Source organism: Pristiophorus japonicus, chromosome 9 (assembly GCF_044704955.1).
Source record: "Pristiophorus japonicus isolate sPriJap1 chromosome 9, sPriJap1.hap1, whole genome shotgun sequence".
NCBI classification, from domain to species: Eukaryota; Metazoa; Chordata; class Chondrichthyes; family Pristiophoridae; genus Pristiophorus; species Pristiophorus japonicus.
Window position 1 is genome coordinate 202,160,738 of NC_091985.1, and position 25,410 is coordinate 202,186,147.

The 25,410-nt window shown below is 46.4% G+C and overlaps 1 pseudogene; it reads left to right on the forward strand.

Annotated features, from left to right (window-relative positions):
• Positions 1 to 227: 227 nt before the first annotated feature.
• LOC139274063 (zinc finger protein 420-like) overlaps positions 228 to 25,410 on the forward strand; it is a 47,427-nt pseudogene continuing 22,244 nt past the window's right edge.

Consider the following 25,410-nt stretch of genomic DNA (forward strand, 5'->3'; position numbering starts at 1 on the left):
GAAAGTGGAAGGAGAAATGTTTGTCTGTTCTGCCAGTGGGAAAAGATTTCAATTATCAGTGTGACTGGAAAAGCACCGAGACACACACACCCGAGTGAGAGTGTTCCAGTGCACTGCCTGTGGAAAGAGCTTTAATGAGTTACACAGCCTGAAAAAACATCACACCGTTCACAGCGCGGAGAAACTGTAAACATGTTGTGTATGTGAGCGAGGCTTCAACTGAGAGTTACAAGGACAGCCGCACCATGGAGAAACCGTGGAAATGTGGTGACTGTGGGAAGGTATTCAGATCACCGTCTGCGCTGGAAATTCATCGACGCAATCACACTGGAGAGAGGCCGTTCACCTGCTCTGAGTGTGGGAAGGGATTCACTGGGTCATCCCAACTTGTACATCACCGGCGAGTTCACACTGGGGAGAGGCCGTTCACCTGCTCTGAGTGTGGGAAGGGATGCACTCAGTTATCCGACCTGCTGATACACCAGCGAGTGCACACTGGGAAGAGGCCGTTCACCTGCTCAGAGTGTGGGAAAGGATTCACTCAGTCATCCAACCTGCTGATACACCAGCGAGTTCACACCGGGGAGAGGCCATTCACCTGCTCCGAGTGTGGGAAGGGATTCACTATATCATACAACCTGCTGAAACACCAGCGAGTTCACACTGGGGAGAGGCTGTTCACCTGCTCAGAGTGTGGGAAGGGATTCACTCGGTCATCCCATCTGCTGAGACACCAGCGAGTTCACAAGTGACTGTAGGGGTTGGAATCTGCTGTTATTGAGGCTGTTAACCACATCCCGATTGAACCATGTTCATTCTGATAGTTGGTTTTTTTTTCTGCTGATGTTAATAACCCTATAACTGGGCTGGACTTTAATATTCTGGATATATTGCTGATGGTGTTCTCGGGGCTGCAGTGTCCATTTAAGAAACGCTGTGTTATCTTTCCCCTTAATTCAGCGACTCTCAACAGAAATTTAGTTTGCAATAAAATTACCAACTTTTACTTTAATCCTAAATTGATCTTTGGTACAAAATCTACAATAGTGTGTGAAAGTTTCCACTGAATAAAATCTCCAATTAGAAAGAGCTTACTGACAATTCTTACTGACTTGCACATTACACATAGTGACACCTCCATTATCCACCAGAAAGAAGGGCAATGGGAATTGGTGGGGAATCAGTGTCCCCAAATGTTGCCCCTCCAGTCTCTTGTAGCAATCCCCTCGGCATGGGAATGGAGACAAGTCCAGATCAAAACTGTATGCAGTACTCCAGGTGTGGTCTTACCAGTTCCCTGTACAGTTGTAGCAGGGCTTCCCTACTTTTATACTCCACCCCCCTTGCAATAAAGGCCAGCATTCCATTTGCTTTCCTGATTAATTGCTGTACCTGCATGCTAACTTTTTGCGTTTCATGTACAAGGATTCCCTCTGTACTACAGCATATTGTAATTGTCCGCATTTAAATAATTAGCATTTTTATTTTTTCTACAAAAGTAGATAACCTCACATTTTCTCACATTATGGTCCATCTGCCAGATTTCTGCCCGCTCACTGAGCCTTTGTATATCCCTTTGTAGATTCTTTGTGTCCTCCTCACAACTTGTTTTCCACCTATCTTTGTATCATCAGCAAATTTGGCTATGGTGCATTCGGTCCCTTCATCCAAGTCATTGATATAAATTGTAAATATTTGAGGCCCCAGCACTGATCCCTGCGGCACCCCACTAGTTACAGTTTGCCAACCAGAGAATGACCCATTGATTCCGACTCTCTGTTTGTTTTCCGTTAGTTAGCTAATCCTCTATCCATGCTAATATATTACCCCCAACCCCGTGAGCTCTTACCTTTTGAAGTAACCTTTTGTGTGGAACCTTATCGAATGCTTTCTGGAAATCCAAATATACCACATCAACTGGTTCTCCTTTATCCACCCTGTTCGTTACATCCTCAAACAACTCCAACAAATTTGTCAAACATGATTTCCCTTTCATGAAACCAAGCTACCATTCTGACTCTGTTTGACTGCAATATGATTTTCTAAATGTCCTGCCACTACTTCCTTAATGATGGACTCCAGATGGTAGGCTAGCTGGTCTATAGTTTCCTGCTCTCTGTCTCCCTCCTTTCTTAAATACGAGTGTAACATTTGTGGTTTTCTAATCTGCTGGAACCTCTCCAGAATTCATGGAATTTTGGTAGATTACAACCAATGCATCCACTATCTCTGCAGCCACTTTTAAGACCCTAGGATGCATGTCATCAGGTCCAGGGGACTTGTCCACCTTTAGTCCCTTTAGTTTGCTTAGTACTTTATCTCTACTGATAGTGGCTGTTTTAAAGCCCCCGCCCCCCCACAATAGTTCCTTAATTATCAACTATTGGGATGTTTTCAGTGTCCTCTACCGTGAAGACCGATACAAAATATTTGTGTTAAATCTCTGCCAATTCTTTATTTCCCATCATTAATTCTCCAGTCTCATCCTCTAAGGAACCAATGTTTACTTTAGCTACTCGTTTCCTTCTTGTATACCTGTCTGTTATATTTCTTGCTAGTTTGCTCTCATGTGCTATCTTCTCTGTCTTTATCATGTTTTTTAGTCGTCCTTTGCTGGTTTCTAACAATTTCCCAATCCTCTGGCCTTCCACTGTCCTTCGCAACATTGAATGCCTTTTTATTCAATTTGATACCATCGTTTACTTCCTTCGTTAGCCAGGGATGGTTCATCCTTCTCTTAGCATCTTTATTTCTCACTTGAATAAATCTTTGCTGAGAAGTTATGAAATATCTCCTTAAATGTTTGCTACTGCGTTTCTACAGTCTTACCCTTTAACATATTTTCGCAGTCTATTTAGTGTCAGTGATGAGGGTTGGTTTATATCAGACAGGAGGTGATTGGTGTCATGGAATCATAGCAGTTTACAACACAGAAGAGGCCATTTGGACCATCGTGTCTGTGCGGTCGAAAAAGAGCTATCCAGCCTAATCCTACTTTTCTGCTCTTGGTCCGTTTCCCTGCAGGTTATGACACTTCAAATGCATATCCAATGTCTTTTGTAAATGCGATGAGGGTTTCTGCCTCTACTACTCTTTCCCTCTTTCAGGCAGTCAATTTAAGACTCGAGGTTATGCTAGGACTGTGTAAAACATGAGTTCGACCACAGTTAGAGTATTCACACAGTTCTGGTCACCACATTACAGGAAATATGTGATTGCACTGGAGAGAGTACAGAGGATATTCATGAGGATGTTACCTGGACTGAAGAATTTTAGCTATGAGGAAAGTTAGGATGGGCTGACATTGTTTTCTTTGGAATACAGGTGACTGAGGGTAGGCTTAATTGAGGTGTATAAAATTGAGGATCCCAGATGGAGTGGCTCTCGGCGATGCGACTCGAGGTGCTTAGCGCCCTCCTGGATGCACTTCCTCCACTTAGGGTGGTCTTTGGCCAGGGACTCATAGGTGTCAGTGGGGATGTTGCACTTTATCAGGGAGGCTTTGAGGGTGTCTTTGTAATGTTTCCTATGCCCACCTTTGGCTCGTTTGCCATGAAGCAGTTCCGAGTCGAGCGCTTGCTTTGGGAGTCTTGTGTCTGGCATGCGAACAATGTGGCCTGCACACAATGTGGCCTGCCCAGCGGAGCTGATCAAGTCTGGTCTGTGCTTCAATGCTGGGGATGTTGGCCTGGTCAAGGACGCTAATGTTGGTGGTGCGCCTGTCCTCCCAAGGGATTTGCAGGATCTTACGGAGACATCGTTGGTGGTATTTCTCCAGTGACTTGAGGTGTTTACTGTACATGGTCCATGTCTCTGAGCCATACAGGAGGGTGGGCATTGCTACAGCCCTGTAGACCATGAGCTTGATGGCAGATTTGAGGGCCTGGTCTTCAAACACTCTTTTCCTCAGGCGGTCAAAGGCAGCATTGGAGGTGGTATGGAATCTCGTCGTCAGTATCTGCTCTTGTTGATAAGAGGCTCCCAAGGTATGGGAAATGGTCCACATTGTCCAGGGCCGCACCATGGATCTTGATGATTGGGGGGCAGTGCTGTGCGACGGGGAGGACCTTTGTCTTATGGATGTTTAGCGTAAGGCCTATGCTTTCGTATGCCTCAGTGAATACGTTGAGTATGACTTTGAGTTCAGCCTCTGTATGTGCGCAGATGCAGGTTGGGGTGGTCTTGGATCTGGCCTGGAGATGACGAAGGTTGAACAGGTTCCCACTGGTTCTGTAGTTCAGTTCTACTCCAGCGGGAGCTTGTTGAGTGTGAGGTGGAGCATGGCAGCGAGGAAGATTGAGAAGAGGGTTGGAGCATGGATTGGGTCTGTAATGGATCCATTGGTAAGGATCATCCATCGCCCCTGTGCTCGCTGACCTACATTGGCTCCCGGTTAAGCAACGCCTCGATTTGAAAATTCTCATCCTTGTTTACAAATCATTCCACAGCCTCGCCCCTCCCTATCTCTGTGATCTCCTTCAGTCTCACAACTACCCGCCCCCCGTGATAACCTCTAATTCTGGCCTTGACCATCCCTGATTATAATCGCTCCACCAGTGGTGGCCGTGCCTTGAGCTGCCTGGTCCCAAGCTCGGGAACTCCCTCCCTAAACCTCTCCCGCTTTTACCTCCTTCAAGACACTCCTTAAAACCTGCCTCTTTGACCAACCTTTTGGTCCCCTGCCTTAATTTATTCTTGTGTGGCTCGGTGCCGAATGTATTTGTCCTGTAACACTCGCACACCGCGCGCTGGGAAGCGCCTTCCCAGAATTTCTTAATTTCTATCCTGTACTTACAGTGATGACTTTTGTAAACTCCTTGTTACAGGTTATCAGAAGGGGAGGATTTGCAGACGGGGAACTTGAAACAAACATATTGTCAAGATCAGACAGTCACTCGATGCATCAGGACCTGAATATGATCGGCATTTGGATGTGGAAGAAGAAATGATTGTCTATTCTGGTTGTGGGAAAAGATTTCAAACATCAGTGTGACTGGAATAGGACTGAGACACACACCCAAAAGTGAGAAATTAAGGACAGACAATTCTAGATTCTATGGAACATTCTTTCCTCTCTTGTTCCCCCAAAGCTGTAAATCCCCATCCCACACACTCTCCGTCCTCCCTGTACTGAAAGCCAAACACATCGCACCGTCTCCATCGTTTCTTCCTTCTCGCTGTTTTCTTCCTCACCTGAAGTTGCTGACTCTGGCTGGGTTCAGGTCTACACTCACTGGTGCACTGCCTGTGGAAAGAGCTTTAACCAGTTACACAGCCTGAAAAAATATCGCACCATTCACAGCGGGGAGAAACCGTACACGTGTTGTGTGTGTGGACGAGGCTTCAACTGATCGTCCAGCCTGGAGAGACACAAGGGCACCCGCACCATGGAGAAACTGTGGGAATGTGGGAAGGGATTCAGATCACTGTCTGAGCTAGAAACTCATCGACGCAGTCACACCGGGAAGAGGCTGTTCACCTGCCCAGTGTGTGGGAAGGGATTCCCTTCATCATACACCCTGCTGAGACACCAGCGAGTTCACTCTGATGAGAAATCATTTAAATGCTCTGACTGTGGGAACAGCTTTAAAACCTCTCAGGAACTAATTCAACACCAGCGAGTTCACATCGGGGAGAGACCGTTCACCTGCTCAGTGTGTGGGAAGGGATTCACTCAGTTATCCAATCTCATTGAACACCAGCGAGTTCACACTGGGGAGAGGCCGTTCACCTGCTCCGTCTGTGGGAAGGGATTCACTTGTTCATCTCACCTTACTGATCACAAGCGAGTTCACACTGGAGAGAGACTATTCGTCTGCTCTGTGTGTGGGAAAGGATTCATGAAATCATCTCACCATCTGAGCCACCACCGCACTCACACTGATGAAAGGCCATTCACCTGCTCCGTGTGTAGGAAGGGATTCACAAATTCATCCGACCTGCTGGCTCAGCAGCGTATCCACACTGGGGAGAGGCCATTCACCTGCTCTGAGTGTGGCAAAGGATTCACTTCTTCATCCAACCTCACTGCACACCGAGTTGTTCATACCAATAGGAGACCATTTAAATGTTCCGACTGTGAGAAGAGCTTTAAAAGCAGAAGTGATCTGATGAAACACCAACGTATCCACACTGGGGAGAGGCCATTCACCTGCTCTGTGTGTGGGAAGGGATTCACTCAGTCATCCAGCCTCACTACACCCAACTTGTTCACACCAATAGGAGACCATTTAAATGTTCTGACTGTGAGAAGAGCTTTAAAGGCAGAAATCCTCTGATGATGCATCAACGCATTCACATGCTGCGAATCATATCGGGACTGAACCGTGTTCATTCTGACAGTTGTGCTTTGTTTACCTGTAACTGGGTTGGAGTTTAATTTTCTGGATATCTGACAAATAAATCAGCTTTGATTCCAACACACAGTGTGTCAATTCCTTGATTTCTCCAATATAAGATTGATATCCTTTAACCGACTGTTGCTTTTTTGGAACTTTTCTCCCTCATTTAACAATAACTTGAGCTTATGTCGCACTTCAGGATGTCCCAAAGTGCTTTACAGCCAATGAAGTACAACAACATCAAAGTACATTTGAAGTGCATTCACTGTTGCAATATAGGAAGTGCGGCATACAATTTGCTCACAGCAAGCTGCCACGAACAGCAATGTGATACTGGCCAGATAATCTGTTTTAGTGATATTGGTTGAGGGCTGATGGGGCCTCGGTTCAGCGATTCATCTGAAAGATGCCAACACTGACAGTGCAGCAATCCCTCAGTACTGCATTGGAATGTCAGCCGAGATTTTGTGCTCAATTCTCTACAGGTAGACTTGAATCCAGAACCTACTGACTCAGAGACAAAACTCCTACCGCTAAGCCATGACACCCGATCATTACTCGTGATTATTTTAGTTCGGTTACTCTCATGGACAAACCCCAACTCCCCATACCTTCCAGAGTGCCTCTCCTAGCCTTGGTATCCAGAGTATTGGTAACATGTCCATGTACCTGCCATGGGAGTGTTTGATGGAACAGTGTAGAAGGAGCTTTACTCTGTATCTAACCCGTGCTGTTGCTGTCCTGGGAGTGTTTGATGGGATAATGTGAAGGGGGCTTTACTCTGTATCTAACCCATGCTGTACCTGACTGGAGAGTGCTTTAGGCAGACACTAGGTGCTCAGAATGATCCATTCCCCGATGCTGATATCCATCACCTCGATGAGAACATCATTTAACACAAGGATAAGAGAAACGCATCAGTTCCTCCCCTGGACACAGATCCGGAGGGACAGTGAGTGTCCTGAACAGTGTTATACAGTGTGCTCAATAGTTCCTCCCTGGGTCTGAGCCTTTTGGTGATGATTTGAATTTGATGCCCTCGAGTTACTGACTCACCGACTAGTGGAAATAGTTTTTCCTCGTTTACCTGATCAAATTTTGAATACCTCCCTCAGACCTCCAATTACCCTTTGTTATAATGAAAAGAGCCCCAGTTTCTCCAATCTCCCCTGATAACTAAAGTCTTTCTTCGCTGGTATCATCTCAGTGAATCGCACTGCACCCTCTCCATGGTGTTGCGCCGAATTTGCTAGATGTTCAAAAGATCAAACAAAGAGGTTCGCAATTTTCCTTTTAGGGTTCCCACAGTAAGTTTAACCTGAACAAAAGACTATGACACTAGATTCACAAGCCAACTTATCTTTAATAAATGCTTTAACAAACACTGCTCATTAGTCACTACAGAATATAGGACTCACAACCTATAAAGAAATTACCCGATTTGGTCTGAGGTGATCAGTCTCCGGCCGACTTCAGCTTAGGGATTCTACCCGAGGTTCCTGCTCCTGCTGTCGAGTGTTGTTCCGAGGTTCTCGCTAACTTCCTTCAAAACCTTTTGTCTAGTTATAGCCTTTCTTCTCTCAGCTAAACACGTGTGGGTTTCGATAGATTCTGCTGACATTTCATCTTTGTACATATACATCCTTCTGTTATTGCCTCCAAGAATTATTACCAAACTGGTGTCTTTGTTACTGTGTATGTCCCATATCTTGATCAGTTAGGTCTTTTCATCTCTTCCCATCCCCCCTGCTGTTTCTTACAGTGTGTTTCTGCTAAGGTAACTTCCCTCTGCCATTTGGCCCACATCTATTATTCCTGCAACTGACCTTCTGTTCGTTCACTAGCATTTATAGGGACCCTGTGAACTGACATTACTTATTCACACACACTCTCTTACACATGGTGACTCCTTTGAATTTGGCTTTACCATTTGGCAGCTTTTACCCTCATCTCCTTTGAAGTGCCTGTTGTTTTCAGTTCAAGAGAAGCTGAGTCTACTGGTTTAACCCTCAAGCATGAGTTAAATTCTTATTAATCGTGAATTCTTTCTGATATTTCCACAAGGGCCTCGACATCCTTCCTGGTGTAAGATCCCTAAAACCTGACAATATTCGAACTGCAGCCTAACCAATGATTTGTACAGGTTTATATGACCTCTGCCCTTTTGTAATCCACACCCCTATTTATAACACTTAGGATCCTATGTGCTTCTTTAACCATTTTATCAACATAAAATGGCTAAAATACATTTTGACTTATGTGTGCATCATGGGAAAGAGAAGTTTAGTCTGAGTTAGAAACTCAGCAATCGATTCACTGCAGACAGGTCGCCATGGCAACACTGATAAGACATTCCATTCACTGAACCCACTGTTGGAATCTGTAATCAGATCAGGGGAAAGAACAGGGTTTGTCCGTTAGTAACCACAATGTAAGCTCAAACCAGAGTGAGTAACACAATAGATTAGATTATAATGTGTGATGTTTATACCTAGAATTGTGAAACTATAAGAAATAACAACTAACAGCAGGCAGGGGAGTTTAGGGATAATGAGAAAATTACTGAAGAAAAGTAACTGCTGGGAACCAGGGAAAGTGTCCTTGTAAATCACAGATTAGAAAAGTTCCAGCTGTCTTTTCCCAGCTTCCTGCCCAAACCCAGCAGAGAAGACAAAGAAGAGTCTGGTGTCAGAGATGATCACTGCAGGGTATAAAAGTGAGGGGAGACTGATGTAAGGGGGCAGTCAGGACTGGAGACACCGGAGATCAACCTCAGGGTGACCGAGGTTCCATCCAGCGGGCTGACCTAAAGTCAGTTACTGTGGACATGCGAGACTTGCATGTTTACTCTGATATGGCAGAGCACTAAAAATCTGGTCAAATTATATTTAAAAGATTAAAGTTGCTAATAATAATCATTAAATATATTTAAGGTGGAGATAGACAGAGTTTTGAAAGATAAGGGAGTGAAGGGTTATGGGGAGCGGGCGAGGAAGTGGAGTTGAGGCCAGGATCAGATCAGCCATGATCTTATTGAATGGCAGAGCAGGCTCGAGGAGCCAGATGCCCTATTCCTTCTCCTATTTCTTATGTTTGTATGTTCTAAAACTAGATTCTCGATCGTCAATAAGACAAGGAATTAGTTAGAATCTTACAACCCTAAATCTCTCTGCTCCTCTACTCCATTCAAAGTTTTACCATTTAATGTACATTTCCTCCCTTTTTCTTCCTCCCAACATCTATCACAGCAAATTTCTCTGCATTAAATTTCATTTCACATCTACCTGCCCCAATTACTAACCTGTGTATTGACAATGAAGGCACTTAAAGTCCTCTTCACAGTTGGCCGTGGGCCCTTTTTGGTGTTCCGTGGAGATTTTGATCGTGTGCCCCATATACCCAAGCCCAGATCATTTCTCTACATTGAGCAGAGCATTGGTCCCCACACTGACCCTGGGAACACCACTGTTTACATCCCTCCAGTCTGAGGAACATCCATTAACCACTACTCTCTGTTTTCTGCTCTTTATCCAAATTCCTATCCATGCAGCCCCACTCCCTTTAATACTGTGAGCCTTAATTTGATCAACAAGCCTCCTGTTCGGCACCTTATCAAACACCTTTTGACAATCCATCTTCACAACATCCACTGTATTTCCTTCTCACTGCACTGTGTTATTTCCTGAATCCCTGCTGTCTGTCCTGAATCAATCTATTTCACAAACAAATGCTGCAATGATTGCTCCAGCTCACAGGGTTCCATCTGTTTAAAGCCACAACAGAAAGATCAGCTTTAACAATGGGGCAGAGTTTCAGCCAATGAGGGACATCCGGGCTCAGCCCTGCCCACTGGGTGTCACAAGCCCCGCCCCTCACATTCTCTGAGTGTCTGTAAATGGAGGAGAAATGGTCACTGGTCAGGGAGTGTCTGTAAATGGAGGAGAAATGGGGACTGGTCAGGGAGCGTCTGTAAATTAAGGCAAAATTACTATTTTAGTTAACAAATGACCAGTGATTTTAATGGGACTCTTCCCGTGTCCCAGCTCCTGTAAGTACTGGCTGTAATGGGGCCAGACTCTCAGGAGGCTCCACACCACTGGCTGCTCGTGTGTCAGTGATCTCCCATTAGATTAATGTGCTTCTGATGGGTGTATGTTTAATAAAGTGCCCAAAGCATTTCACAAAAGGTGGGGAACCAGTGAGTGCGGAACTAAACCCAGTGAGAGTCAGCACCTTCAGGGGAGGAGAGAGAGGGGAACCAGTGAGTGTAGAACTGAACCCAGCCAGAGTCAGCACCTTCAGGAGAAGAGATGGAGGGGAACCAGTGAGTGTAGAACTGAACTCAGAGTCAGCACCTTCAGGGGAGGGGAACCAGTGTGTGTAAAACTGAACCCAGCCAGAGTCAACACCTTCAGGGGAGGGGAACCAGTGCGTGTAGAACTGAACCCAGCCAGAGTCAGCACCTTCAGGGGAGGAGAATCAGTGAGTGTAGAACTGAACCCAGCCAGAGTCAGCACCTTCAGGGGAGGGAGAGGGAGGGGAACCAGTGAGTGTAGAACTGAACTCAGCCAAAGTCAGCACCTTCAGGGGAGGAGAGGGATGGGGAACCAGTGAGTTTAGAACTGAACCCAGACAGTGTCAGCACCTTGAGAGGAGGAGAGAAGTCGACCAAAAGGGAAAATGTTGGAGATGGTGCAATGGATTTAGACTTAAGCACAGGGAGGAGGGAGAGCGTGGAACGGAGATTTACAGCTTTGGGGGAAACAAGAGAGGAAAGAATGTTCCATTTAAACTAGAATTGCCTCTTCTGAATTTTCATCCTGTACTTACAGTGATGATTTTTTTAAACTCCTTTTACAGTGTATTAGAAGGGGAGGATTTGCAGACAGGAAACTCAAACCAAACATATAGTCAAGATCTGACAGAGTCACTCACTTCATCACCACCTGAATATTATTGGCCTTTGAATGTGGAAGGAGAAATGTGTGTCTGTTCTGTCAGTGGGAACAGATTTCAAACATCACTGTGACTGGAAAAGGACCGAGACACAAACCCGAGCGAGAGTGTTCCAGTGCACTGACTGTGGAAAGAGCTTTAACCAGTTCCACAGCCTGAAAAAACATTGCACCATTCACAGTGGGGAGAAACCGTACACGTGTTCTGTGTGTAGACGAGGCTTCAAATGATCATCCAACCTGGAGAGACACAAGGACACCCGCACCACGGAGAAACCGTGGGAATGTGTGGACTGCGGGAAGGAATTTAGTTATCCGTCTGAGCTGGAAACTCATCGCTACAGGCACACTTTGGGGAGGCTGTTCACCTGTTCCATGTGTGGGAAGGGAGTCACTAATTCATCACACCTTCTGAAACACCAATAGGTTCGCACTGATGAGAGATCTTTTAAATAATCCGATGGTGCGAGCTGCTTTAAAAGCTCTGTGGATCTGATTCAACACCAGCGAGTTCACACTGACGAGAAACAGTTCAGTTGCTCTCACTGTGGGAAGAGGTTCAGTCATTCACCCTCATTGCACAACAATGCACTCACACTGGGGGAGGCCATTTACCTGCCCCATGTGTGGGAAGGGATTTGCTTGCTTATCCATGCTGCTGACACACCAGTGAGCTCACACTGGAGAGAGGCCGTTCACCTGCTCTGTGTGCGGAAATCGATTTGCGTGCTCATCCACGCTGCAGAATAAGGGGTCAGGCATTTAGGACAGAGAAGAGGAGACATTTCCTTATTCAGAGGGTGGTGAATCTTTGGAAATCTCTACTCCAGAGAGCTGTAGGTGCTCTGCCGTTGAGTAGATTCAAGACAGAAGACGATCATTTTTGGGGAACTAAGGGAATTAAGGGCTATGGGGATAGTAAAGGAAGATGGAGTCTAGGTAGAAAATCAGCCATTATCTTCTTGAATGGCGGAGCAGACCCGAAGGGCCAAATGACTTACTCCGGCTCCTATCTGTTATGTTCTTATGTACCCTGCGTGGAGAGCCTTCCATTGGGGACCCCCGCCTCCGCACGACAGCAAGATGACCCACCATTGCGATTGAGACTGGGCAATGAACAAAATTCATCAATCAATGTCACAGAGACCTGAGTGCCCGGGTTCTTAGTCCTGGAGCCAAGTACGCTGGCCGTCACTTTTCCATCACTAACTTGCACCTTAGGCCCGGCCCAGTCTGGCTCAGTCACTAAATGCTTTCTAACTGTGATTCTAACTCTGATGGAAAGCTATGAGCCCTCATTGTATTGTACGACCTATCGGAGAGGCTTTTAATGGCTTTAATAAACTGGCAATAAGATTATTTTAAAAACTGGAAAGTGGTAAAAAATGCCACCAACGCTGCCTCAAAACTCAGAGAAATCCGCTTCATCAATGCCCCTGCCACAGGACTCAATCTCCACCCCCTCTCACCACTAGTGCACTGTGTCTGCAGTATGTACGGTCTTACAAAATGATCATGGTCAGGTCATGTGGAGTCAAAGGTCAGGTAACAGAATGGATGGAAATATGGCAACAAACTGCCCTCAACTCCAACAAATGATTTCCATTTTGCAAGGATCTTTCCATCCACTCTGCTGCCTGGCCCTTCACTCCACGCGGCCTGACTTTGATCATCTTGTAGATTTTACATATTGTTGTGGATAGCAAGCTGGTTACAAAACAGGAAAGAGAGAGTAGGGTTTAAGAGTAGCTCTTCTCTTCAACTGTATCCTTGGTCATCCAATGCCATCCTTTGCCCTTTCTTCCCCCAATCTCCTTTCTCCCATTGCTTAAGATACCCTGGCTCTGATGGTGAAGGCATTTCAGCCCAAACTACAGGTTTAAAGCTGTCCCTGCTGAGTGCGCCGCCGATCCCCCGACCCAGCGTGTCTCTGTTCTCACTGAGCTCGTTCACCTGCTGGAACTCTGCTGAAACTTGATTCTATTACCTGGACGACGCTGTTCTACTGACCACACTGTGTGACTCAGCGGCTGTGTCTCTGCTCTGCTATTAAGTCGCTTCAATGTCTTCAGCTGCTGAATTCATTTCACACATCGGTTTCCGATCTCTTGGACTTCAGCGGACATTTAGATTACATGTCTGCAATGGACTACATTGGATTACACTGTAAGATTTATCTGCTTCGTCTCTTTCTCTGCTGCTAAAAAAAAGTTTAAAAATATTGAAACTGCGGCTGTCTATCTGCTGAACTGGTTCCAGTGGTTTTTCAGCGTTGTTGGCCTATACCTAACACCTGCTGTTTCACTTGCTGTCCAGTGACTCGTTCTACCGGTTTCCAGCTTTGCTGCTCGCTGGCTTGTGGTTTTACTTTTTCTCCGTCACTTTAATCTATGGTGACCTGCAACTTGCGTCTATTTCGCCATCAGCTTCCTTTACCGCCACCGACTCTCATTCCTACGGCAACAACCTCCATCCACGAACTCTCTGTCTTTCAAATAGCCTCTGGACTTCACTCGCCTACTACACCTGTCTCTGAATTTGGACAGCGGTCTGGCAATGCTCCATTTCGGCCCCATCCTGCTTCCATCAGCTTTGTCCCTCCATGGGACCTCGGACTTTGACCCTGGTCTCCCCACTATTGTCTCCAACCTGCTGCCAGGAAATATGTATCCCATTAATTATCACATGTAACCAGGCCGATGTAACCTGAGCTTTCCCCCCTGTGTCCATTCACGTGCGCACTTTGGCTACTGCTCGGGCCCGAATCATTCAATACTTTTCCACTTTTCCCCCTTTTCCTTTTCTCTCTATCTCTGCCTGATTGCTCTCTCCTATCGTCGCACCTCCTTTCATCTCCTCTCTCTCGGATATTCTACCCTCCCAAATCCCTACCCCAATCCTTCATTACTCTTCAACCTTCCTACTCACCTGCCGCTGTCGCAGGCTTGACTCCCTCCTAGACAAGCCTGCAGCTTCCCTCTGTGCCTCTCTTGTCATCCTCCGAAGGGCCCATCAAGGCACTCGTTGCTGCCTCCTCAGGAGCAGCAACCTGCACAGTCCCATCCTACCCTGTCGCCGACATTCCCACCAGCGAGCCCACTGGGGGCTAATCGTGCCAATCTCCTCCCCGTCCAACTCCCCCCTTCCCACGCTCTCCCCCAGCGCAGACCCTGTGGGTGCAGACTGTGGGACAGCCATTGCTGATCCTCTCCGCATCTCCGTCCAGAACGTCCGTTCGCTTGAAAACATGGTGGAGGGCCATGTTAACCACAGTGGAGGGGAATCCACTGTTGAGGAAAAGGAAGACATGTCAGAGGCACGAGTGTGAAAGGTAGCTTCATCAGAGCATATTGTAATGTGAGATGTTTATACCTATAATTGTGAAACTATAAGAAATAACACAATTAACAGTTGGCTGGGTAGTTTAAGGATAATGAGATAATTACTGAAGAAAAGTAACTGCTGGGAACCAGGGAAAGTGTCCTTGTAAATCACAGATTAGAGAAGTTCCAACTGTCTTTTCCCAGCTTCCTGCCAAAACTCAGCAGAGAAGACAAAGAAGAGTCAGGTGCCAGAGATGGATCACTGCAGGGTATAAAAGTGAGGGGTGACTGATTTAAGGGGACTGGAGACATTGGAGATCAAGCTTAGGGCACCCGAGGTTCCATCCAGTGGGATGGTCCCGTGTCATTTACTGTGGACACACGGGACTTGCATGTTTGCTCTGATTGATGAATCAATATAAGGTACGGTAGAAGACAGATAATCTGCTCATCTTATATTTCTTAATAAGATATTAAAACTTCTGACACTAGACTCTTGAAATTGCCAATAAAGAAGGCAAGATATTAGCTAGAATCTCACCCCTCTTTCTTGTTCTGCTCCTCTTCTCTTTTTAAATTTTTACCATTTAATGAATATTTCCTATATTTTTCTTCCTCCCAAATTGTATCCTCTATGTTAAATTTCATCTGACATCACCTGCCCCATTTAATAACCAGTGTATTCACACTGAACTCACTTACAGTCCTTTCACAGTTGGCCATGGTCCCTTTTTGGCATCATCTGGAGAATTTGATCTTGTGCCCCATATATCCAAGCCCAGATCATTTCTCTATATTGAAAAGAGCACTGGTCCCAACACTGGCCCTGGGAGACATCACTGTTTACATCCCTCCAGTCTGAAGAACCTCCATTAAATCGGATCCAAAAATGGTTAAATAATACAGAATATAAAGGATTTCAAATCTTATGCAAGACAATTCGATAAAGGGGTGGTTCAAAGGAACTTCAGTTCAGTATAATGTGAAACACTCTAGTTGAGTCAGTGACAACCACAGCCATGTACTCAAACGGAACAAGCTTTGGGTTAGATGTGGTCGAAGGTGAACTTGAGAAAAACTGAAATAATCTAGAGTAAGAAAAGACCCAAAATGGAACAGTCGGTAACATACGATCAATAAGTCTCCTCTGATCATGGATAAATCAAATATTTGACAGACTGTGTTTGAAACAAAGCTGATTTATTCAATATTTATGCAGAATATTAATCTGCGATTCTGGTATGGGGTAAGATCAGCAGAAAATGGAATGTTGGCCTTTATTGCAAAGGGGACAGAGTATAAAAGCAAAGAAGTCCTGCTGCAACTGAACAGGTTATTGGTGAGGCCACACCTGGAGTACTGCATACAGTTTTAGTCTCCGTATTTAAGGAAGGATATATTTGCATTGGTGGCTGTTCAGAAAAGGTCCACGATATTGATTCCAGAGATGAGCGGGTTGACTTATGAGGATAGGGTGAGTAGATTGGGCATATACACATTGGAGTTCAGAAGAATAAGAGGTGATCTTATTAAAACTTATAAGATACTGAGGTGAATCGATAAGGTGGATGCAGAGAGGATATTCCCACTCATAAAGGAAACTAAAACTAGGGGGACATAGTCTTAGACTAAGGGGCCACCCATTTAAAATGGAGATGGGGAGAAATTTCTTCTCTCAGAGGGTTGTAAATCCAGGGAATTATCTGCCCCAGAGTGCTGTGGAGGCTGGGTCATTGAATATATTTATGATCATAAGAACATAAGAATTAGGAACAGGAGTAGGCCATCTAGCCCCTCGAGCCTGCTCCGCCATTCAATAAGATCATGGCTGATCTGGCCTCAGCTCCACTTACCCGCCCGCTCTCCATAACCCTTAATTCCCTTATTGGTTAAAAATCTATCTATCTGTGATTTGAATACATTCAATGAGCTAGCCTCAACTGATTCCTTGGGCAGAGAATTCCACAGATTCACAACCCTCTGGGCGAAGAAAGTCCTTCTCAACTCCGTTTTAAATTGGCTCCCCCGTATTTTGAGGCTGTGCCCCCTAGTTCTAGTCTCCCCAACCAGTGGAAACAACCTCTCCACCTCAATCTTGTCTATCCCTTTCATTATTTTAAATGTTTCTATTAGATCACCCCTCATCCTTCTGAACTCCAACGAGTAAAGACCCAGTCTACTCAATCTATCATCATAAGGTAACCCCCTCATCTCCGGAATCAGCCTAGTGAATCGTATCTGTACCCCCTCCAAAGCTAGTATATCCTTCCTTAAGTAAGGTGACCAAAACTGCACGCAGTACTCCAGGTGCGGCCTCACCAATACCCTGTACAGCTGCAGCAGGACCTCCCTGCTTTTGTACTCCATCCCTCTCGCAATGAAGGCCAACATTCCATTCGCCTTCCTGATTACCTGCTGCACCTGCAAACGAACTTTTTGGGATTCATGCACAAGGACAGCTCTCCGCCGGCTGGAGTGGCGGCCGTCCTGCAGGAGCCGCTGCTCGGGAATCCGTACCTCCACGGCCGAGGTTTCATGTGGCGGTCGGAAGAGAGGGCTGTGGCTGGTGAGGTGACCAGGGTCAGGGACCTGCTCGATGGCGGAGGAGCGGGCTGGATGGCGCCAGACACGCTGGCGCGGCGCCTAAACTCTGCCAACGTCCGCCACGCGGCCGATGCCATCGAGTCGCTAAAAACAGCTCTGGGCCCTGACTCCGTTAGGTGCATCGAGGAGGCTCAAGCACGTGGGGAGATCCCGTCCGAACTGACCCCCGTCCGGACGGAATTCCTCATCGGCGCCAAACCCCGGAACCTCCCTCGGGGGCCGGCGCCTCACAACTTGAGCCGCCTCAGGGAAATCCCCTCCGTGCCTTTCAGTTCCGCGCGGAGGGGTTTCCTGTACGGGCTGCTCCTGCACACCCTCAACTTTGCCATCCTCGCCGGCCGTCCGGACACGCCATGGCGTACCATCTTGCCGTCCGGAGGAGGCGGGGGTCCCCGATGGAGGGCACTCTACGCAGGGGTCCTCCCACTATTCATCGGGGACTTGGCCTGGAGGGTGGTGCACGGAGCAGTGCCGTGCAACAATTTTTGCGGTCTGGAGGAGTCCGTGTTCCATGTTTTTATTGAGTGCACGAGGTTGCAGCCCCTGTTCCATTATTTGAAGGGGCTGCTCCTGAAATTCTGGCTGCACTTCAGTCCCACCCTCCTGATCTTTGGGCACCCTGTGCAGAGGGGAGCGGGTAGGTCCGAAGGCCTCCTCGTAGGACTGCTCCTGGGCACGGCCAAGGGTGCCATCAGCCGGTCCAGGCAGCGGGCTGTCGAGGGGGTCGTTCAACCTGACTGCCTGCCTCTCTTCCGCTCTTACATCCGGTCCAGGGTGTCCTTGGAGATGGAGCACGCGGTGTCCACCGGTACGCTCGCGGCCTTCCGCGAGAGGTGGGCACCGGAGGGACTGGAGTGCATCATCACGCCCGGCAACCAAATTTTAATTTGATTTTACGTTTTAAAGTTTAATTTGTTTTAATTGCCGGTGCTTTTAGTGTCCCCTTCCCTTTTATAGAGGGCACCGGAGAAATTGTGATTTTAGTGCCCAAAAAAAAAAAAAAAAAACCAAAAAAAGGAAAAAAAGGGCCTTGTAAATGTCTGGTGTGTCACCCAGGTCGGGTGGCACAGTTTAATGTTTATGTTTTGCAGGTAGACTCTAAAAGAGTTTCATGCACAAGGACCCCCAGGTCCCTCTGCACCGCAGCATGTTGTAATTTCTCCCCGTTCAAAAAATATTCCGTTTTACTGTTTTTTTTCCCAAGGTGGATGACCTCACATTTTCCGACATTGTATTCCATCTGCCAAACCTTAGCCCATTCGCTTAATCTATCTAAATCTCTTTGCAGCCTCTCTGTGTCCTCTACCCAACCCGCTTTCCCACTCATCTTTGTGTCATCTGCAAATTTTGTTACACTACACTCTGTCCCCTCTTCCAGGTCATCTATGTATATTGCAAACAGGTGTGGTCCCAGCACGAATCCCTGTGGCATACCACTAACCACCGATTTCCAACCTGAAAAGGCAGAGATAGATATATTTTTGAGCGATAAAGGAGTAAAGAGTTATGGGGAGCGGGAAGGAAAGTGGAGCTGAGTCCATAGTCAGATCAGCCATAATATTATTGAATGGTAGTGCAGGCTCGATGGGGTCAAATGGCCTACTCCTGCTCCTGTTTCTTATGTTCTTATAAAACAAACTCTAACTGTCAGAATGAACATGGTTCACTGCTCAATGTAATAACATTAAGTCCTATTATATTCACCAACGTCGTCTTTCAATGGTGGGTCATTTACCCAGCATTCGCCGCGGGGGAAATGTGCCGCATCCAGACTACAGGAGTTCAGTGCGCATGCGCAGGTCCCACCTGGGATTGGAGTATGCGTCGTGTGATCGACTCCAGACACAAGGTAAAATTCAACGGGGCGGAGGGGAGTAACGGAGCCGCGGGTGGGCGGGAAGGTTTCATAACCAACTGGTGCACGCCGCAAGCCCGAAATATTAACCAGAAGGTCCCGCGTTTGCAGCTCGGGGCTTTCTCCCGGTCACAGGTCAAATCTAACGGATGCCATCTTTGTGCAGGAAGGCAGGTTCAGTGCTCTCCCATCTTGACTCAGTGAGCAGCAAAGCGCATATGCGGCCACTTAAACGCAGAACAATAAATGGGCGGGGCTTCTGTGTCTGTTCCAACAGGGTCCTAGTGCCCGAGAAAGTAACTAAATGCCCCACGTATTTTCTCACTCTCCACACCTCGGATTTTTCACTATCTGGACTAAAGTCGCCGGTCAGTGCTGAGTTTATAGTTTACATCCCACGCAATTTCAACAGAAAAACTCCGGAGCTGGGTCCCCTTGTACACTCCAGGGTTGGAATCCCCATGTACAATCCCAGGGTTAGAATCCTCATGTACAGACCCAGGGTTGGAATCCCCGTGTACAGACCCAGGGTTAGAATCTTCATGTACAGTTCCAAGTTGGAATCCCCATGTACAGTCCCAGGATTAGAATCGCCATGTACAGTCCCAGTGTTAGAATCCCCATGTACAGTCCCAGGTTGAAATCCCCATGTACAGTTGCAGGGTTAGAATCCCCATGTTCAGTCCCAGGGTTAGAATCCACATGTACAGTTCCAGGGTTAGAATCCCCATGTACAGTCCCAGGATTGGAATCCCCATGTACAGTCCCAGGGTTAGAATCCCCATGTACAGACCAGGGTTGGAACCCCCATGTACAGTCCCAGGGTTGTAATCCCCATGTACAGTCCCAGCGTTAGAATACCCATGTACAATCCCAGTGTTAGAATCTCCATGTACAGTCCCAGGGTTGGACGCCCATGTACAGTCCCAGGGTTAGAATCCCCACGTACAGTCCCAGGGTTAGAATCCCCATGTTATTCCCGCACTAGACCCTGTTCTTGTTTATATTACACTACACCCTGTCTCTATTTATATTACACTACTTTTTCTGCTAACGTGGATAACCTCACATTTTCCTACATTATACTCTGGGGTGCCACAGGGATCAGTGCTGGGGCCTCAACTATTTACAATCTCTATTAATGACTTGAATGTAGATATAGAGTGTAATGTAGCCAAATTTGCTGATGATACAAAGCTAGGTGGGAAAGCAAGTTGTGAGGAGGACACATAATCTATAAGGGATATAGATAGGTTAGGTGAATGGGCAAAAATTTGGCAGATGGAGTATAATGTGGGAAAATGTGAGGTTATCCACTTTGGTAGGAAGAATAAAAAAGCAAATTATTATTTAAATGGAGAAAGACTACAAAATGCTGCCGCAAAGAGGGATCTGGGGATCCTTGTACATGAAACACAAAATGTTAGCATGCCAATGCAGCAAGTAATTAGAAATCAAATGGAATATTGGCTTTTACTGCAAGGGGATGGAGTATAAAAGTATTGAAGTCCTGCTACAACTGTACAGGTCTTTGGTGAGACCACACCTAGAGTACTGCGGACAGTTTTGTTCTCCTTATTCAGAGAGGGATATACTTGCAGTAGATGCTGTACAGAGAAGGTTCACTGGGTTGATTCCTGAGATGAAGGGGTTGAATTATGAAGAAAGGTTGGACTTATACTCATTGGAGTTTAGAAGAATGAGAGGTGATCTTATTGAAACATAAGATTCTGAAACATATAAGGCTTGACAGGGTAGATGCAGAGAGGATATTTCCGCTTGTGGGGGAATCTAGATCTAGGGGGCACAGTTTCAGAATAAGGGGTCACCCATTTAAAACGGAGATGAGGAAGAATTTCTTCTCTGAGGGTTGTAAATCTGTGAATTCTCTACCCCAAGGAGCTGTAGAAGCTAGGTCATTGAATATATTTAAGGTGGAGTTAGACAAATTTTTGAAATATAGTGGAGTGAAGGGTTATGGGGAGCAGGCACTGGTCCTAAATGGCTTACCCCTTATCCTCAGACTGTGACCCCTGGTTCTGGACTTCCCCAACATTGGGAACATTCTTCCTGCATCTAACCTGTCTAAACCCGTCAGAATTTTAAACGTTTCTATGAGGTCCCCTCTCATTCTTCTGAACTCCAGTGAATACAAGCCCAGTTGATCCAGTCTTTCTTGATAGGTCAGTCCCGCCATCCCGGGAATCAGTCTGGTGAATCTTCGCTGCACTCCCTCAATAGCAAGAATGTCCTTCCTCAAGTTAGGAGACCAAAACTGTACACAATACTCCAGGTGTGGCCTCACCAAGGCCCTGTACAACTGTAGCAACACCTCCCTGCCCCTGTATTCAAATCCACTCACTATGAAGTCCAACATGCCATTTGCTTTCTTAACCGCCTGCTGTACCTGCATGCTAACCTTCAATGACTGATGTACCATGACACCCAGGTCTCGTTGCACCTTCCCTTTTCCTAATCTGTCACCATTCAGATAATAGTCTGTCTCTCTGTTTTTACCACCAAAGTGGATAACCTCACATTTATCCACATTATACTTCATCTGCCATGCATTTGCCCACTCACCGAACCTATCCAAGTCACTCTGCAGCCTAATAGCATCCTCCTCGCAGCTCACACTGCCACCCAACTTAGTGTCATCCGCAAATTTGGAGATACTGCATTTAATCCCCTCGTCTAAATCATTAATGTACAATGTAAACAGCTGGGGCCCCAGCACAGAACCTTGCGGCACCCCACTAGTCACTGCCTGCCATTCTGAAAAGTACCCGTTTACTCCTACTCTTTGCTTCCTGTCTGCCAACCAGTTCTCAATCCACGTCAGCACACTACCCCCAATCCCATGTGCTTTAACTTTGCACATTAATCTCTTGTGTGGGACCTTGTCAAAAGCCTTCTGAAAGTCCAAATATACCACATCAACTGGTTCTCCTTTGTCCACTTTACTGGAAACATCCTCAAAAAATTCCAGAAGATTTGTCAAGCATGATTTCCCTTTCACAAATCCATGCTGACTTGGACCTATCATGTCACCATTTTCCAGATGCACTGCTATGACATCCTTAATAATTGATTCCATCATTTTACCCACTACTGAGGTCAGGCTGACCGGTCTATAATTCCCTGTTTTCTCTCTCCCTCCTTTTTTAAAAAGTGGGGTTACATTGGCAACCCTCCACTTCATAGGAACTGATCCAGAGTCAATGGAATGTTGGAAAATGACTGTCAATGCATCCGCTATTTCCAAGGCCACCTCCTTAAGTACTCTGGGATGCAGTCCATCAGGCCCTGGGGATTTATCGGCCTTCAATCCCATCAATTTCCCCAACACAATTTCCCGACTAATAAAGATTTCCTTCAGTTCCCCCTCCTTACTAGACCCTCTGACCCCTTTTATATCCGGAAGGTTGTTTGTATCCTCCTTAGTGAATACCGAACCAAAGTACTTGTTCAATTGGTCTGCCATTTCTTTGTTCCCCGTTATGACTTCCCCTGATTCTGACTGCAGGGGACCTACGTTTGTCTTTACTAACCTTTTTCTCTTTACATACCGATAGAAACTTTTGCAATCCACCTTAATGTTCCCTGCAAGCTTCTTCTCGTACTCCATTTTCCCTGCCCTAATCAAACCCCTTGTCCTCCTCTGCTGAGTTCTAAATTTCTCCCAGTCCCCAGGTTCACTGCTATTTCTGGCCAATTTGTATGCCACTTCCTTGGCTTTAATACTATCCCTGATTTCCCTAGATAGCCACGGTTGAGCCACCTTCCCTTTTTTATTTTTACGCCAGACAGGAATGTACAATTGTTGTAATTCATCCATGCGGTCTCTAAATGTCTGCCATTGCCCATCCACAGTCAACCCCCTAAGTATCATTCGCCAATCTATCCTAGCCAATTCACGCCTCATACCTTCAAAGTTACCCTTCTTTAAGTTCTGGACCATGGTCTCTGAATTTACTGTTTCATTCTCCATCCTAATGCAGAATTCCACCATATTATGGTCACTCTTCTCCAAGGGGCCTCGCACAATGAAATTGCTAATTAATCCTCTCTCATTACACAACACCCAGTCTAAGATGGCCTCCCCCCTAGTTGGTTCCTCAACATATTGGTCTAGAAAACCATCCCTTATGCACGCCAGGAAATCCTCCTCCACCGTATTGCTTCCAGTTTGGCTAGCCCAATCTATATGCATATTAAAGTCACCCATTATAACTGCTACACCTTTATTGCATGCACCCCTAATTTCCTGTTTGATGCCCTCCCCAACATCCCTATTACTGTTTGGAGGTCTGTACACAACTCCTACTAACGTTTTTTGCCCTTTGGTGTTCTGCAGCTCTACCCATATAGATTCCACATCATCCAAGCTAATGTCTTTCCTAACTATTGCATTAATCTCCACTTTAACCAACAATGCTACCCCACCTCCTTTTCCTTTTATTCTATCCTTCCTGAATGTTGAATACCCCTGAATGTTGAGTTCCCAGCCCTGATCATCCTGGAGCCACGTCTCCGTAATCCCAATCACATCATATTTATTAACATCTATTTGCACAATTAATTCATCCACCTTATTGCGGATACTCCTTGCATTAAGACACAAAGCCTTCAGGCTTGTTTTTGTAAAACCTTTGTCCTTTTAGAATTTTGCTGTACAGTGGCCCTTTTTGTTCTTTGCCTTGGGTTTCTCCGCCCTCCACTTTTCCTCATCTCCTTTCTGTCTTTTGCTTTTGTCTCCTTTTTGTTTCCCTCTGTCTCCCTGCATTGGTTCCCATCCCCCTGCCATATTAGTTTAAATCCTCCCCAACAGCACTAGCAAACACTCCCCCGAGGACATTGGTTCCGGTCCTGCCCAGGTGCAGACCGTCCGGTTTGTACTGGTCCCACCTCCCCCAGAACCGGTCCCAATGCCCCAGGAATTTGAATCCTTCCCTGCTGCACCACTGCTCAAGCCACGTATTCATCTGCGCTATCCTGCGATTCCTACTCTGACTATCACGTGGCACTGGTAGCAATCCCGAGATTACTACTTTTGAGGTCCTACTTTTTAATTTAGCTCCTAGCTCCTTAAATTCGTTTCATAGGACCTCATCCCTTTTTTTACCTATGTCGTTGGTACCAATGTGCACCACGACAACTGGCTGTTCTCCCTCCCATTTCAGAATGTCCTGCACACGCTCTGAGACATCCTTGACCCTTGCACCAGGGAGGCAACATACCATCCTGGAGTCTCGGTCGCGGCCGCAGAAACGTCTATCTATTCCCCTCACCATTGAATCCCCTATCACTATTGCTGTCCCACTCTTTTTCTTGCCCTCCTGTGCAGCAGAGCCAGCCACGGTGCCATGAACTTGGCTGCTGCTGCCCTCCCCTGATGAGTCATCCCCCTCAACAGTACTCAAAACAGTGTATCTGTTTTGCAGGGGGATGACCACAGGGAACCCCTGCACTACCTTCCTTGCACTACTCTTCCTGCTGGTCTTCCATTCCCTAGCTGGCTGTGGACCCTTTCCCTGCGGTAAGACCAACTCACTACACGTGATACTCACATCATTCTCAGCATCGTGGATGCTCCAGAGTGAATCCATCCTCAGCTCCAATTCCGTAAAGGGCCAGTTGATCCATTCTCTCCTCATATGTCAGTCCAGCCATCCCGGGAATCAGTCTGGTGAACCTTCGCTGCACTCCCTGAAGCAAGAACATCCTTCCTCGGCTTAGGTGACCAAAACTGAACACAATATTCCAGGAGAGGCCTCACCAAGGCCCTGTACAACTGCAGTAAGACCTCCCTGCTCCTATACTCAAATCCCCTAGCTATGAAGGCCAACATACCATTTGCCTTCTTCACCGCCTGCTGTACCTGCATGACAACTTTCAATGACTGATGTACCATGACACCCAGGTCTCGTTGCACCTCCTTTTTCCTAATCTGTCACCATTCAGATAATATTCTGCCTTCCTGTTTTTGCCACCAAAGTGGATAACCTCACACTTATTCACATTACACTGCATCTGCCACTCACCTAACCTGTCCAAGTCATCCTCCTTACAGCCCACACTGCCACCTAGCTTAGTGTCATCTGCAAACTTGGAGATATTACACTCAATCCCTTCATCTAAATAATTGATACATATTGTAAACAGCTGGGGTCCCAGCACTGAGCCCTGCGGCACCTCACTAGTCACTGCCTGCCATTCTGAAAAGGACCCATTTATCCCGACTCTCTGCTTCATGTCTGTCAACCAATTCTCTATTCACGTCAATACATTACCCCCAATACCATGTGCTTTAATTTTGCACACCAATCTCT